Genomic DNA, 16,053 nt, shown 5'->3' with positions numbered 1-16,053 from the left:
ATTTCAAATGTCATATTATGTTTATATACAGTGTTGTAATGATGTGCAAATAGTTAAAGTCCAAAAGGGAAAATAAATCAACATAAATCTATGTTTTATTTACAATGGTGTTTGTTCTTCACTGGTTGCCCTTTTCTTGTGGCAACAGGTCACACATCTTGCTGCTGTGATTGAACACTGTGGTATTTCACCCAATAGATATGGGTGTTTATCAAAATGTGATTTGTTTTCAAATTCTTTGTGTGTCTGTGTAATTTGAGGAAAATATGTGTGTCTAATATGGTCATATATTTGGCAGGAGGTTAAGAAGTGCTGCTCAGTTTCCACCTCATTTTGTGGGCAGTGAGCACATAGCCTGTCTTCTCTTGAGAGCCAAGTATGCCTTCGGCTGCCTTTACCAATAACAAGGCTATGCTCACTGAGTCTGTACATAGTCAAATATTTAGTTAGTTCTGGGCCAGTCACAGTTAATTGTGAGTCAGTCACAGTGGTCAGTAGACATGTGACTGCACGAGGATGCACTGCACCATTAGTGTCCCAGACTTATAGAGGTCGACAGAGGTTGGTTCAATTTCCTCCATGTCTAGTATTCTGGGCTTCAATTGGATGTTTGTCCCACGTATTAAAGTCCAGTTTATTGAGTGGCCCACAAACCTCACTTCCGTAAAGAGCTATTGGATAGGATTAAACTGTCGAATATTTTGGTCCAAATTCTAATTGGGGTGTTGATTTTGAATCATTCCATTTTTATTGCATACATCGCTCTGCAGGCTCTTTCTTTGAGTGGATTCATATTAACGTTTCACGGTGCAGATATGGTCAGACCAAGGTATCATTTTTAGTGTGTTCAATTATGGTGTTGATTAGGGTGAATTCCTATTTGTGTTTCTGACATCTGTTCTTTTTTTTTGGGGGGGGGGGGGAGAAATCATGATTTAAAAAATATATATTTTTTACTGCCAGGGCCCAATTATGGAAATAATGCTCTGGAATATTACGGTTCTGTTGAAGACCGTCTTTGGTTGGTGATAGAAGTACCAAATCATCAGCATATAGTTGTCATGCTCTGACCTTAGAGAGCCTGTTAATTTCTCTATTTGTTTTATTCAGGGTGTGATTTGGGTGCGCATTCTAGTTTTCTATTTCTTTGTTGGCCGGGTATGGTTCCCATTCAGAGGCAGCTGCCTATCATTGTCTCTGATTGGGAATCATACTTAGGCAGCCTGTTTTCCACCTGAGTTTGTGGGATCTTGTTTTTGCACAGTAGCTGTAGAGCCCTGCAGAACTTTGCGTTCATTGGTCTTTTGCTGTTTTTTTTGTTGTTCATTCTAAAATAAATGAAGAAGTACACTTTCCAAGCTGCGTTTTGGTCTCATGCCGACGACGGACATAACAATCGCAGGTATTTTACCTCTGTGTCAAATAGAGTGAGTCCTGTGGCTGGAGAATGGTCCAACATGTCTGGTAACTCATTGATATAAATGTTGAAAAGATTTGGACTCAAACTGCAGCCTTGTCTCACACCTCGACGTTGTGAAAATAAGTATGTTCTTTGGTTTTTGATATTTATTGCACACTTGTTTTCTGTGTACATACATTTTATTAAGTCATAAACTTTACCACCAAGCCCACTTTGGAGAATTTAGTAGAATAGCCCTTCGTGCCAAATAGACTAAAATGCTTTTTTAAAGTCAATAAAACAATCAAAGATCTTGCTCTCTTTTTTTTTGGTGGACGTGCTTATTGTTTAATGTGTGTAAGGTGTATATGTCACGACTTCCTCTGAAGTGGGTCCCTCTCCATGTTCGGGCGACGTTCGGCGGTCGACGTCACCGGTCTTCCAGCCATCGCCGATCCAGCTTTCATTTTCCTTTGTTTTGTCTTGTCTTGTGACCCCTCAATGCGAGACGCATTGTCTCGGCTGTATGACACAGAGGAGCGGCCCATGGTTCCCACCCCCATACTCCCCGCCTCCTAGCTGGACACGGACATTGAGCAGGCATTATGTGCAGAGCCCGCTCCCGTCCAGTGTCCCGCTGGGTGTCTGTTCGTCCCGTCTGCTGTTTGTTACAAATTGATCTATTGGGACCTCATGTCACCCTCCTCTGGTCATCCTGGGATTGGTCGTACAGTGCTCTGTTTGAGTGAGAGGTACCGGTGGCCTACCTTGGCTAAGGACGTGAGGGTTTATGTTTCCTCCTGTTCGGTGTGCGTCCAGTGTAAGGCTCCTAGGCACTTGCCCAGAGGTAAGCTACTCCCCTTACCCGTTCCACAACGGCCTTGGTCGCACCTGACGGTGGATTTTCTGACCGATCACAGGGTAACACCGAGATCCTTGTCTTTGTGGATCGTTTTTCAAGTCCTGTCATCTCCTCCCTCTGCCCGGTCTCCCTAGGGCCCTACAGACTGCGGAGCCCTTGTTTACACATGTCTTCCAGCACTATGGGGTGACTGAGGATATAGTGTCTTATCGGGGTCCCCAGTTCACGTCTAGGGTCTGGAAGGTGTTCATGGAACGTCTGGGGGTCTCGATCAGCCTTACCTCAGGGTTTCACAGAGAGTAAACCAGGATGTGGGCAGGCTTCTGCGGTCCTATTTGAAAAGAAAGGAGAGCTGCACACTTTAGGAGCTCAGATGCTAAAATGTAATGTCCAACGTTTCGACAGCCAAGCTGTCTTCATCTGGGTATGATAAAACACAGCAGTATGACTCGTTTATATAATGTCAAAAGACACAGGTGTCTGTAATCATGGCCAAGTGTGGCCTAATATCATTGGTTAATTATCAAATATTAAAATAGCATACAAAAAAACAAATGGATAGCATACAATCATAGATACATTTTAGACGACACAAGCTTACAAACAATTACAAAATCACAATAATCACCGGCCGGGGGAGTGGGCGGCATTCGTGACCCGGGCTGAGATGGCACAGAACTCGCTTCGCAACTCCTCCACTAACCTCTCTCCCTTCTAATGAGTACTGGGGTACCAGCCGGTTCTGGCGCCTTGTATCAGAGTCAGACCGAGGTTCCTGCGGTGAACGAATGCTTCTGGCGCACGGAGGAGACATTGGAGGCTGTCCGTGTTCACCTTCAGCAGGCTGTGACTCGCCAAAAGGAGAACGCAGATCACCACCGCAGTAAGGCCCCGGTGTTCGGCTCTCAATTCAAAACCTGCCCCTCCACCTGCCATGCCAGAAGCTGGGTCCGCTGTTTGTGGGGCCATTTAAAGTCCTGAGGAGAGTGAACGAGGTTTGTTAAAGGTTACAACTTCCATGCGATTACCGTATTAACCCCTTGTTCCATGTGTCTCTCCTCAGGCCGGTGGTGGCTGGTCCCCTCCAGGATCCTGAGGTGCGGGAGGTTCCTTCACCCCCTCTGGACAACGAGGGGGCCCCGGCGTACTCCGTTCGCTCCATACTGGATCCGAGGCACCGGGCGAGTGGCCTTCAGTATCTTGTGGAGCGGGAGGGGTACGGTCCGGAGGAGGGGTGCTGGGTTCCGGTCAAGGACGTGTTGGACCCTTCAATGCTGCAGAAGTTCCACCGTCTTCGTCTGGATCGCCCTGCGCCTCACCCTCCGGGTCGTCCCCGGGGCCGATGTCGGGGCGCTGCTTGAGCCGTGCGTCAAAGAGGGGGGGCGTATTGTCACGACTTCCTCTGAAGTCGGTCCCTCTCCTTGTTCGGGCATCGTTTGGCTGTCGACATCACCGGTCTTCTAGCCATCGCTGATCCACATTTAATTTTCCATTTGTTTTCTCTTGTCACCGTCACACCTGGTTTCAATCCCATCAATTACATGTTGTGTATTTAACCCTCTGTTCCATGTCCTTGTCCGGTGTTGTTCAATGTAAGAGTTTGTACATGTTATGTCTGGCGTGCGAAGGGTTTTGTCCTTTTGCATTTATTTATTTCTGTTTGTTCACTGTGATTTTATTATTGACCTGCACCGTTGTAACATAGTCTTTGCTCTCCTGCGCCTGACTTCTCTGCCGCTAGTACGCACACATTACACATTACAGTCTATATGGTCATTAGTGCGATGGTTAGGGAGAAAGCCAATTTGACATTTACTTATTACATTTTTTTCTTGAAGAAAGGTTTGAATTTTTAAATTCAAAATGCTACAGAAACCCTTTCTCGAGTTGCTGTTTACACAAATCCACTTGTAAATATTGGGTTCTGATTTGTCTACACTTTTGTGGATAGGGGAGATGAGCCCCTGCTTCCAGACATCAGTAAGCAGCCAGAAGTTTATACCATGTTGAACAATTTAAGCACAGTATTTTGCAACTCAGGTGTGCTGTTTTTCAGCATTTAATTTCTGATGTTATCTAGACCACAAGCCTTCTTTGATTTTATTGATTTGAGCTTTTCATTTAGTTCTTGTTGGGTTATTGGGTAATCTAATGGATTTTGGTTGTTTTTAATGACTGATTCACGGATGTTCATTTTTTCTTGAATTTGAGTTTGAGTTTGAGTTCATTTTTACAGGGACAGTGCACATTTATCAACGTTTCTTGAATTTCTAATTGGTTATGTTGTGGGACGTTTTTGCCTAGATTATCTAAATACGTTTTCCAAATACCTTCCTATTGTATGGCTCATTCTTGCGGCTTTGTTGTACTTAAAATGTTCCATAAGTCCCAGAATAAGATTTTGGTCAATTGTGTTTTCAATTTCATGAAGTGTCTTATTGGTATATTTCAATTTCTTGCGTTTCAGTGCATGTTTATACTGTTTCAGAGTTTCAACGTATTCATAGTGTAGCCCTGGGTTGCTTTGCTGCTTATGCTTTTCATTTGACATTTGTCTTAGGTGTTTTCTAATTGTCTTACATTAGTTATCAAACCATTTTTCAGAAACATTTTGTTTTTTCTTTCTGATGTTGCACTTCTTTGGTTTGCTCAAATTTGCTTTTGATTTTTGGAATATGCAATTGATGTTTTGAGTAGCCGAATTGACACCTTCTTTATTGTTTTGGTATTCTCAGTTATTGAAGAACTGTATAGAGTTCATCATTTCATTTGAGTTCAATGTTTCGCTGAATCTCTCTGCACTGTTTGGAGCCCATCTCTATGATTGGTTTATGTTGTCGAGTTTATTGGGCTGTTTCATTTATGAATATTGCTGGGTTCATTTCTTCAGAAACACGTTGATCTGACTGTGATCTGACAAGGGTGTCTGTGGTCTGACAGTGAATGCACTAACGGAGGAGGGGTCAATGTCAGTGATGGCATAATCAACTACACTTGTCCCAAGAGCTGAGCAGTAAGTAAACTGACCTAAAGAGTCCCCTCTGATTCTACCATTAAGCATGTACAGGCCTAAGGCTCGACAGAGACGTACTAACTCCTTCCCATTTTTGTTCAGTATTTGGTCAGAAATGTTTCTATTATTGATAATAGGGCTACTGTACAAGGAGGGGTGTCCAAATATGTGGTGGTTACCTCCCACATCAGTGAAGTCAGGCTCAGAACCTGTTATTGCATTGAAATCTCCACAAAGAAGCACTTTACCCTCTGCCTGAAATGTAATGATTTCTATATGGAGATATGAAAACTGATCATCATAATATGAAGAAGAATCTGAAGATATGAAAACTGATCATCATAATATGAAGAATCTGAAGGAAGAGCATAAGCTGCACATATGTATACATCATTGTCAAAATAGATTGTACATTTGTTAAGTTTTAGCCAAATGTGGACAGTACCTTTTTTAATGTAATTTTGTGCTAAGTCTTGCTTATGCCTGGCCCCATTTAACATTGTTATGTTTGATTGAAGGCAGTAAACTTTCTCTATGGCCTGAGGGACTGCCACGGTCATCATAAAGAGGAGAACAAGCCTGGTGAGAGAACATAACTCTTTAATAAAGAGAGAACACTGAACAGAACTAAACAAAACAACGAAACGAACCGTGAAGCATTATGGCTAGTGCAGAACAGGCAACTAAACATAGAATAACAACCCACAAAATAACCAAGGAATTTGGCTACCTAATTAAAGTTCCCAATCAGAGACAACAATAAACAGCTGCTTCTGATTGAGAACCAATCTAGGCAACCATAGACATATAAACACTTAGACTAGAACATCCCTAGACATACAAAAACCCCTAGACAATCCAAAACTAAACAAACCACCCTTGTCACACCCTGACCTATCCAAATATTATAGATAACAGAGATAACTAAGGTCAGGGCGTGACAGGGACACTGAGTATCTATGTCTTCACGACACCATGTTTCCAGTTGGATTATGATGTCCTGTCCCTTTATGTTTTTAAAAAATGTTGGATTTGTCTCAGTCTGTCTGTCTGTCTGTCTGTCTGTCTGTCTGTCTGTCTGTCTGTCTCTCTCTCTCACTCTCTCTGTCTCCTGGACTCTCTCCCTCTCTTTCTGTCTCTGTCTCTCTCTCTCTGTCTCTCTGTCTCTCTCTTTCTGTCTCTCTCTCTCTCTGTCTCTCTGTCTCTCTCTCTTTCTGTCTCTCTGTCTCTGTCGCTCTGTCTCTCTCTGTCTCTGTCTCTCTGTCTCTCTCTGTCTCTCTCTCTGTCTCTCTCTGTCTCTGTCTCTCTCTGTCTCTCTCTGTCTCTCTCTCTGTCTCTCTCTCTCTCTCTGTCTCTCTCTCTCTCTGTCTCTCTCTCTCTGTCTCTCTGTCTCTCTCTCTTTCTGTCTCTGTCTCTCTCTGTCTCTGTCTCTGTCTCTCTATCTCTGTCTCTCTGTCTCTGTCTCTCTCTCTGTCTCTCTCTCTCTGTGTCTCTCTCTGTCTCTCTCTCTTTCTATCTCTCTGTCTCTGTCTCTCTGTCTCTGTCTCTCTGTCTCTGTCTCTATCTCTGTCTCTCTCTCTCTCTCTCTCCCTGTCTCTCTCTGTCTCTGTCTCTCTGTCTCTGTCTCTCTCCCTGTCTCTCTGTCTCTCTCTCTCTCTGTCTCTCTCTCTCTCTGTCTGTCAGATGCCACGTGTTTCTATGTGAGATCAATGCCCTGTTGCAGCCACTGACCTGAAAAGGCAGAAAAAGCCTCATTGGCCCCACTGTTATCAATAGATGTCTAATTAAGGACCTGATACTTCCTAAGAACTAAACCTACATATTCTACTGCTTCTTGTCCTGCTGATTTTCTGAGATAATATTAGAGGAAACTGAATTGTTGCTTTTTTGCTGTAATGCTGGTTTCAGCCTTTTGTAGGTGGATTTGTGATAGTAAATAACACATCTTTCAGTTTAGCCTGGCCGTTACAGGGGGGGATGGGGATTGTATTATGTGGACCACATATTAAGGCTAGAGTGCTCATTTTGTCAGATTGGCATGAACGGGCAATGTGGCACCCCGCACAGGGGGTCCTAGTTTAATATCCGATTTGGGATGGTCCTGGGACAGATTGCCATGGTAGGGGGCCACTCATTTGGCCTGGATTGTTAACGAACTAGACTGGCCCTAGGTCAACCTGACTGGCAGAAGAGGACAGAATTGGGGATGAACACTTTAAAATCAGTGACGTGCACTGAGCAATGGTTCAGTCATTAATGCCAATTGAGAGAGTGAGGGAGTGCTGCAACATTTCCCCAATCTGTCTAGGTAGTAGCTACCATGCAGAGGAGCTCCGAGCTGACTGACCGGACAGGGACACCCTGGAGGCTGGGCAGGCCATCCCCAGGCTTCTGGGCCTCCCCCACCACCTCTGGCTCCTGCCCTACATTCATGCATTTCTGTTTGGAGGAATCTGATGTTTCAGCATCTTCTTCCAGCAGGTCCTCCCCATGCAGCCTGACATCCAGCCCCAGCCCTAGCAGTGCTCAGAACAGCAGCAGCCGGATCAGCAGCAGCAGTGAGGCTTACGACAGCATAGACAGCTGGAGCTCCGGGTCCACCTGCCTGCTCCACAGCTCAATCAGTAATCACAGCCAGGAGACTTTGCAGGCCAGACTCAGCAGCCCCAGCTCAGCCAGAGGGCCTCACGGCAGAACTTGTGCAGACAGACTCCAGGGAGGGGCATACTGCCTCGTGGGGCTACATGAGGGGGCAGCACAGGCAGCACTGGGAGGGGGAGCATGGCTGGGGAGAGGGAGGGGGAGGAGGGCTGGTTCTTTGCACAGCCTGACCTCCAGTAGCCAGTACACCACAACAGCCACCAGCATTAGCAGCAGTTGTAACACGATCGACACGTCAGTGTGTTATTGTTGGCTGGAGCAAAAGTTTGAAGCCAAACTTAAGTTCTCACAGTTCCTGGACGACGTGAGCGGAAGAGTGCTGGTCCCAGGCAACCTGGAGGCTTTAAGGAAACTACCGCCGCCCCCTCCTCCCCAGAGATCCAGCTCCCTCAGCCCCAGAACCAGCCTCAGCACCACCACAGAGTCCAGAGATGTGATCCAAGTAGAGCGCCAGTGGAGCAGCAGTCCACCATGCTCGGTAGCCCAGCAGCGGAGTACCCGGCCTGGTGAGAGGAGGCAGGAAGAGCATGATCTCATTGAGACGACCGTGGAGAAAACCTACCTGGAGACTGACATTGATAGCGTCCGTAGGGAGGATGAGCTGAAGGACATTAAGATCAAGAAGGAGAAAACGTTGTCAACGCTGGAGAGGGAGAGGAGAATGGGTGTGGGGGGAATAGCACCTCCTCCAGAATTCCGTCAGGACACATTGGGAAGGTGTAGAAATCCCAGTCCAGTTTTGTGGGATGAGGGATTGGTGATGAGATATCCCAACTGCTCTAACTCTCTCCCCAGAGGGATCAACATGGTGAGTGACACATCAGAAATGTTATACCCCGTTGTGGTGTGTTCTTTATACATATCTCGTATGTCTACTGAGCATGCTCAGTACATTACAGTGATTGCGCAATAGTGCGTAGTACAAGGTGTGTCATTACAAAAAGCCATAAATTCATTTTCAAAAAGCTTGATGCACAATAATGTCAGATTGTCTTCAACTAAATAATGTCTGAAGCGAGTAAAGGATAATATTTTACATGACATGCACTGGCAAAAGTTATGAATATACTGAAACAAATTATAAAATATGCGTGATTAATCTACTATTTTCATTGATGGACTATACATGTTTTTATTACACTGATTAACGGCAATGGGAAATGAGAGTAATGATATCTATCACCAAAGATAACTGAGCATGATGATGTGTGTCTCATGCTATTAGAAGCTTTCGCCACGTTGACCATGGACGGCTACGAACCAATCGTATTAGACAGGGGCGTCAGGCACCCCCAAAAAATCTGTGGGGGCACAAAGTACGTGAGGATGGCTGGGGGGGTGGTCCGGGGGGGAGCTAAGGTGGAGAATTTTGCCTTGTTCAAACACCTGAAACAGCTTGTTCCTGCAACCTAGAGCCATAATCAATATCCTTAATTCTATGTAAAAAATCTGTCAATTTTTTTTGCATATCTAAGCATATCTCTTGAGCTGTCTGTATCCTCCTGACTGATGGTGATTTTTTTTCAAGAAACTACATTTGCTTCTATGCATCTCTGCTAAAGTCTGTGTGAAAGTTTTAAAGGAATGTGAGTCTTACTCAGTACATCTTTTATTGCTTACTTTTTTAAAGTCTAGCAACAATGCCAGCAGGCATGCAAACTGAGATAAGCTAGCTACTCTATCTTGACTGATAGCCTGAAATGGCTTCTTGGTAGCTAGTTATTTATTTCATCTTTATTTAACTTGGCAAGTCAGTTAAGAACAAATTCTTATTTACGATAACAGCCTACCCCGGCCAAACCCGTGCCGATGCTGGATCAATTGTGCGCCTATGAGACTCCCAATCATGGCCGTTTGTGATTCAGCCTGGAATCAAACCAGGGTCTGTAGTGATGCCTCTAGCACTGCAATGCAGTGCCTTAGACCACTGCGCCACTCGGGAGCCCTATAATATGAGGTTGGGAGATTGGGAAGCTATCTGGGCCAGCGAAAGACAACCTCATTAAATTGCTTGGTGGTTAGTAGTTTTACAGAGGGGAAAAAAACAAACATATATATATATATATATATATATATATTCCATGTGTATTTTTTAACTGCACAAATCTGACTGGACACATGCCCCTCTGTCCCCTATGGGCATTATGCCTGTCATATTACAATGATATTTGTGCATTTAATTATGGATACCACTAGCCATATTCATCACACTATTGAACCATGTAACCATCTAGTCACTTACTAATTACACAAACTACTGAACCATAGAACCATCTAGTCACTTACTAATTACATAAACTATTGAACCATAGAACCATCTTGTCACTTACTAATTACACAAACTATTGAACCATAGAACCATCTAGTCACTTACTAATTACACAAACTACTGAACCATAGAACCATCTAGTCACATACTAATTACACAAACTACTGAACCATAGAACCATCTAGTCACTTACTAATTACATAAACTATTGAACCATAGAACCATCTAGTCACTTACTAATTACACAAACTACTGAACCATAGAACCATCTAGTCACTTACTAATTACACAAACTACTGAACCATAGAACCATCTAGTCACATACTAATTACACAAACTACTGAACCATAGAACCATCTAGTCACTTACTAATTACATAAACTATTGAACCATAGAACCATCTAGTCACTTACTAATTACACAAACTACTGAACCATAGAACCATCTAGTCACTTACTAATTACACAAACTACTGAACCATAGAACCATCTAGTCACTTACTAATTACACAAACTACTGAACCATAGAACCATCTAGTCACTTACACATCTGTCAATTACATCCCTATTTATGTCGACTATCATTTGTGACTGGATAGAGCATGGCGCTTGCAAGGGCAGAATTGTGGGTTTGATTCCCCCTGGATTCTCGCTTACCTTGGTACTTGCAGGGTCAGAATTGTGAGTTTGATTCTCGCTGGGTCGCTTTAGATGAAAGCTTCTGCTAAATGGTATATATTGTTATTATTATTACCACTATTATAATTATTATTAGTACTACTATTATTAATACTATTATTATTATTACTATTATTAGAATTATTACTATTATTATTATTACTATTATAATAATATTATTATTACTATTATTACGATTATAATTATTACTAGTATTATAATTATTTCTCTTATTATTATTACTATTATAATAATATTATTACTACTAATATTTGCATTGTTATTTTTTATTATTACTATTATGTTGTACTATAATTATTTATTATTACTATTATTGTTATTAATATTTGTATTATTGTTGTTACAATAATTACAATAATACAATTTTATTATTACTATTATTATTTTTACTACTATACTTGATATTATTTGTATTGTTATTTTTATTATTAATATTATTACTATTACATTTACTAGTATTTTTATTTTCGCCATTACTATTATTATTATTAATATTATTTTACCATTATTTGTATTACTATTATTACTATTATTTTTACTATTGCTATTTTTATTATCTTGACTATTATTTGTATTATTTAATATTATTGCTATTATTATTATTATTATTATTATTACTATTATTCTTATCACTATTAATATTACTGTTATTTCATTATTATGGTTATTATTACTATTATTACTATTATTTCATTATTATTGTTAATATTATTATTATTACTAGTGTTGTTACTATTATTTGTAGTAGTATTATTACTAGTATTACTATTACTATTATTTCTATCATTATTGCATTATTATTGCTATTATTACTATTATTGTTACTATTATATTTACTATTATTATTATTACTATTATTACTATTATTGTTACTATTATATTTACTATTATTATTATTACTATTATTGTTACTATTATATTTACTATTATTATTATTACTATTATTGTTACTAATATATTTACTATTATTATTACTATTACTATTATATTTACTATTAGTATTATTATTATTACTATTAGTGTTACTAATATATTTACTATTATTGTTACTATTATTGTAACGGCGTTCGTGTGTTGAAGGAGAAGCGGACCAAAATGCAGCGTGGTGGTTACTCATGTTCTTTAATGAAAATGAACTAGACATGAAATAACTTAAATATACAAAACAAACGGAACGTGAAAACCTATACAGCCTCTCTGGTGACAACAAACACAGAGACAGGAACAATCACCCACGAAATACTCAAAGAATATGGCTGCCTAAATATGGTTCCCAATCAGAGACAACGATAATCACCTGACTCTGATTGAGAACCGCCTCAGGCAGCCATAGACTATGCTAGACACCCCCAAGACAAAACACACCACAATAATCCCATGTCACACCCTGGCCAGACCAGATAAATGAAGACAAACACAATATAATACGTCCAGGGCGTGACAGAACCCCCCCCTAAGGTGCGGACTCCCGGACACACATCAAAACAATAGGGAGGGTCCGGGTGGGCGTCTGTCCATGGTGGCGGCTCCGGCGCGGGACGTGGACCCCACTCTATCATTTTCTTAGTCCTTCCTCCTCGCGTCCTAGGATAGTCCACCCTCGCCGCCGACCATGGCCTAGTAGTCCTTACCCATAAACCCACTGGACTGAGGGGCAGCTCGGGACCGAGGGGCAGCTCGGGACTGAGGCAGCTCGGGACTGAGGGGTGGCTCGTGACTGAGGGGAAGCTCGTGACTGAGGGGAAGCTCGTGACTGAGGGGAAGCTCGGAACTGAGGGGAAGCTCGGGACTGAGGGGAAGCTCGAGACTGAGGGGAAGCTCGAGACTGAGGGGAAGCTCGAGACTGAGGGGAAGCTCAGCACTGAGGGGAAGCTCAGCACTGAGGGGAAGCTCAGCACTGAGGGGAAGCCCAGCACTGAGAGGAAGCCCAGCACTGAGAGTAAGCTCAGGCAGGTAGTTGGATCCGGCAGATCCTGGCTGGCTGGCGGTTCTGGCAGATCCTGGCTGACTGGCGGATCTGGAAGAGTCTGGTTGACTGGCGGATCTGGAAGAGTCTGGTTGACTGGCAGATCTGGAAGAGTCTGGTTGACTGGCAGATCTGGAAGAGTCTGGCAGATCTGGAAGTGTCTGGCTGACTGGCAGATCTGGAAGAGTCTGGCTGACTGGCAGATCTGGAAGAGTCTGGCTGACTGGCGGATCTGGAAGAGTCTGGCTGACTGGCGGATCTGGAAGAGTCTGGCTGACTGGCGGACCTGGAAGAGTCTGGCTGACTGGCGGATCTGGAAGAGTCTGGCTGACTGGCGGATCCTGGGAGACTGACGGATCTGGCTGCTCCATGCTGACTGGCGGCTCTGGCTGCTCCATGCTGACTGGTAGCTCTGGGGGCTTCTTGCAGACTGGCAGCTCTGGCGGCTCCTTGCAGACTGGCAATCACCCACGAAATACTCAAAGAATATGGCTGCCTAAATATGGTTTCCAATCAGAGACAACGATAATCACCTGCATCTGATTGAGAACCGCCTCAGGCAGCCATAGACTATGCTAGACACCCCCAAGACAAAGCACACCACAAAAAACCCATGTCACACCCTGGCCTGACCAAATAAATGCAGACAAACACAATATACTTCGACCAGGGCGTGACACTACAACACAACACAGTGGTCTCCTCAAAGCTACTTTGATACTATATATAGTTACGAATTAAAACACCAGAACATTCATATCTCTATATATATATATTTAGTTTAGCCAATCACTAAAACAACACGGAATGTCATGCGTTTGCAGCTTCCACCCCATGCTGCTAACCCCTTTCCGGAGAGTTATCAATATTAGCAAATTAATGATAATGCATTTTCTCTCTTGTGATTGTTAGCCTTTTGGCTATGAGTTGTGTAGCCACTCAGAGTGGCCCGTTGTTTAGTCTGTGTCCTGTTTATGACACTCTCAATTGTTACACATTCATAATTAGACAGTATTATAACATTAGACATAAGAATGTGCATATCTGTTATCCAACAGGTATAATCTCGAACCCCCAGAACTAGAATCTTGAAGTAATTGCGTCGGATGCTTGATTAGGTTCTGGGGGAGACATGTTAGAAAATATACTAACAAGATTAGCGATGTATCCACTCCGTAAACAGAAAGTCGCAGCCAGTTTCGGGTCAGTCCATGGGCCAAACGACCCTTACCCTTCCAAAATTTCGAAGGTCTCAAGTGTAGTACGCAGGGTTTGTCCTTTACAGAACACCTGAAAAATCATGATTTGTCTGAATGATCAAATAGTGACGAAAAGTCATCATAGACTATGTTGCTGTTGCTAGGTGCTTTATAATCAGAATTTCAGTGTTATCATGGGTTTATTTGGCAACGAGGGAAATATGAAATGTCTTATTCTGCATTTATGCAGTAAGGATCATGTGACATTTGCCTTTAAAGCTGCAATCAGCTGTTGAAACAATAACAATGCGTGTTTCGGTAAGTTGTTTCGGTAACAAACATGGGCTGGAGAAATGTAACCACTCTAAAATTCATAGACAGATCTATGTGTGCAGGGACTGACCTTCCATTACATAAAAATTATTGTTTAAACCATGTTTTGAGGCTATATAGTGCATGTATACATTTACTTTGTTTACAAATATTGGACTAAAACAAACTTATATTCTGGGTTATGATAGGGTATGACAGTTGAACACAGCTAATGAGGCATTCATAAGTTATTTTCTTCAAGAATAAATGGGTCCAGATCGTTAATTGAATAAGTCCAAACATGGATGTAGCAACTGCAGGTTGCCCCTTTAAGGCTGAGACATCATCTCACCATAGGTATCACAGGCATTCAGTAATGAAAGAGAAAATAACATTGCCTTCATTTATTGTCTGATTAAAATTCAGTCTTTGCCGTCACCTTAGCAACTGCTTTAAAAAAAGGTGGGCGGTGAGGGGGCTGAGAGACAAGCGTGTATGTGAGCTTGTTTATGTGTTTGTGTCAGTGTCAGTGTGTGTGAGTGTGTGTGCGTGTGTGCGTGTGTGCGTGTGTGCGTGTGTGTGTGTGTGTGTACGTGTGTGTGTGTGTGTGTACGTGTGAATGTGCACGTGTGAGTGTGTGGGTATGTGTATGGATGTGTGCGCACGTTCATGTGTGCTCATACATACACGTATGCGTGTGTGTGTGTGCATCTGTAAAGTTGATTTCTCAGAAGTATTTCACAGGACTCCTTCTAGAGCATGGTGTTAGCTGAGAGCAGTGCCATCATGACAGGCACATGGCCTTCTGCTCTCATACCACTTCCTGTCAAATAACAATTGAACCCAGTAACTATGTTTCTTTACCGGCATTATTTGTTCGTTTGACTGCGCAGCAAAATAAATATTTTTTTACAGTACCAGTCAAAGTTGGGACACACCTACTTATTCCAGGGTTTTTCTTTCTTTTAACAATTTTTCTACATTTTAGAATAATAGTAAAGAAATAAAAACTATGAAATAACACATACGGAATCATGAAGTAACCAAATCCAAATATATTTTATATTTGAGATTCTTCAAAGTAGCCACCCCCGCCATGATGACAGCTTTTCACACTCTTGGCATTTTCTCAACCAGCTTCATGAGGTAGTCACCTGGAATGCATTTAAATTAATTTCAAGTTACTTTGTGGAATTTCTTTCCTTCTTAATGTGTTTGAGCCAATCAGTTGTGTTGTGACAAGGTAGGGGGGTATACAGAAGATAGACCTATTTCGTAACATACCAAGTCCATATTATGGCAAGAACAACTCAAATAAGCAAAGTGAAACAACAGTCCATCATTTCTTTAAGACATGAAGGTCAGTCAATCTGGAGAAATTCAAGAACTTTCTTCAAGTTCAGTCGCAAGAATCATCAAACGCTATGAGGAAACTTGCTCTCATGAGGACCGCCACAGGAAAGGAAGACCCAGTTACCTCTGCTGCAGAGGATACGTTCATTAGAGTTATCTTTAGCACAGATTGCAGCCCAAATAAATGCTTCACAGAGTTCACCTCAACATCAACTGTTCAGAGGAGAATGCATGAATCAGGCCTTCATGGTCAAATTGCTGCAAAGAAACCACTACTAAAGGAAACCAATAAAAATAAGAGACTTGATTGGGCCAAGAAAC

The 16,053-nt window shown here is 42.2% G+C and overlaps 1 pseudogene; it reads left to right on the top strand.

The window, feature by feature from the left end:
• Positions 1 to 8,497: 8,497 nt before the first annotated feature.
• Positions 8,498 to 16,053, top strand: part of LOC135557896 (brain-enriched guanylate kinase-associated protein-like) — a 66,320-nt pseudogene continuing 58,764 nt past the window's right edge.

This window comes from Oncorhynchus masou, chromosome 16, assembly GCF_036934945.1.
Source record: "Oncorhynchus masou masou isolate Uvic2021 chromosome 16, UVic_Omas_1.1, whole genome shotgun sequence".
NCBI classification, from domain to species: domain Eukaryota; kingdom Metazoa; phylum Chordata; class Actinopteri; order Salmoniformes; family Salmonidae; genus Oncorhynchus; species Oncorhynchus masou.
Note: the sequence above shows the minus strand (reverse complement) of the source record. Positions and strands in the feature narration are given on the sequence as shown.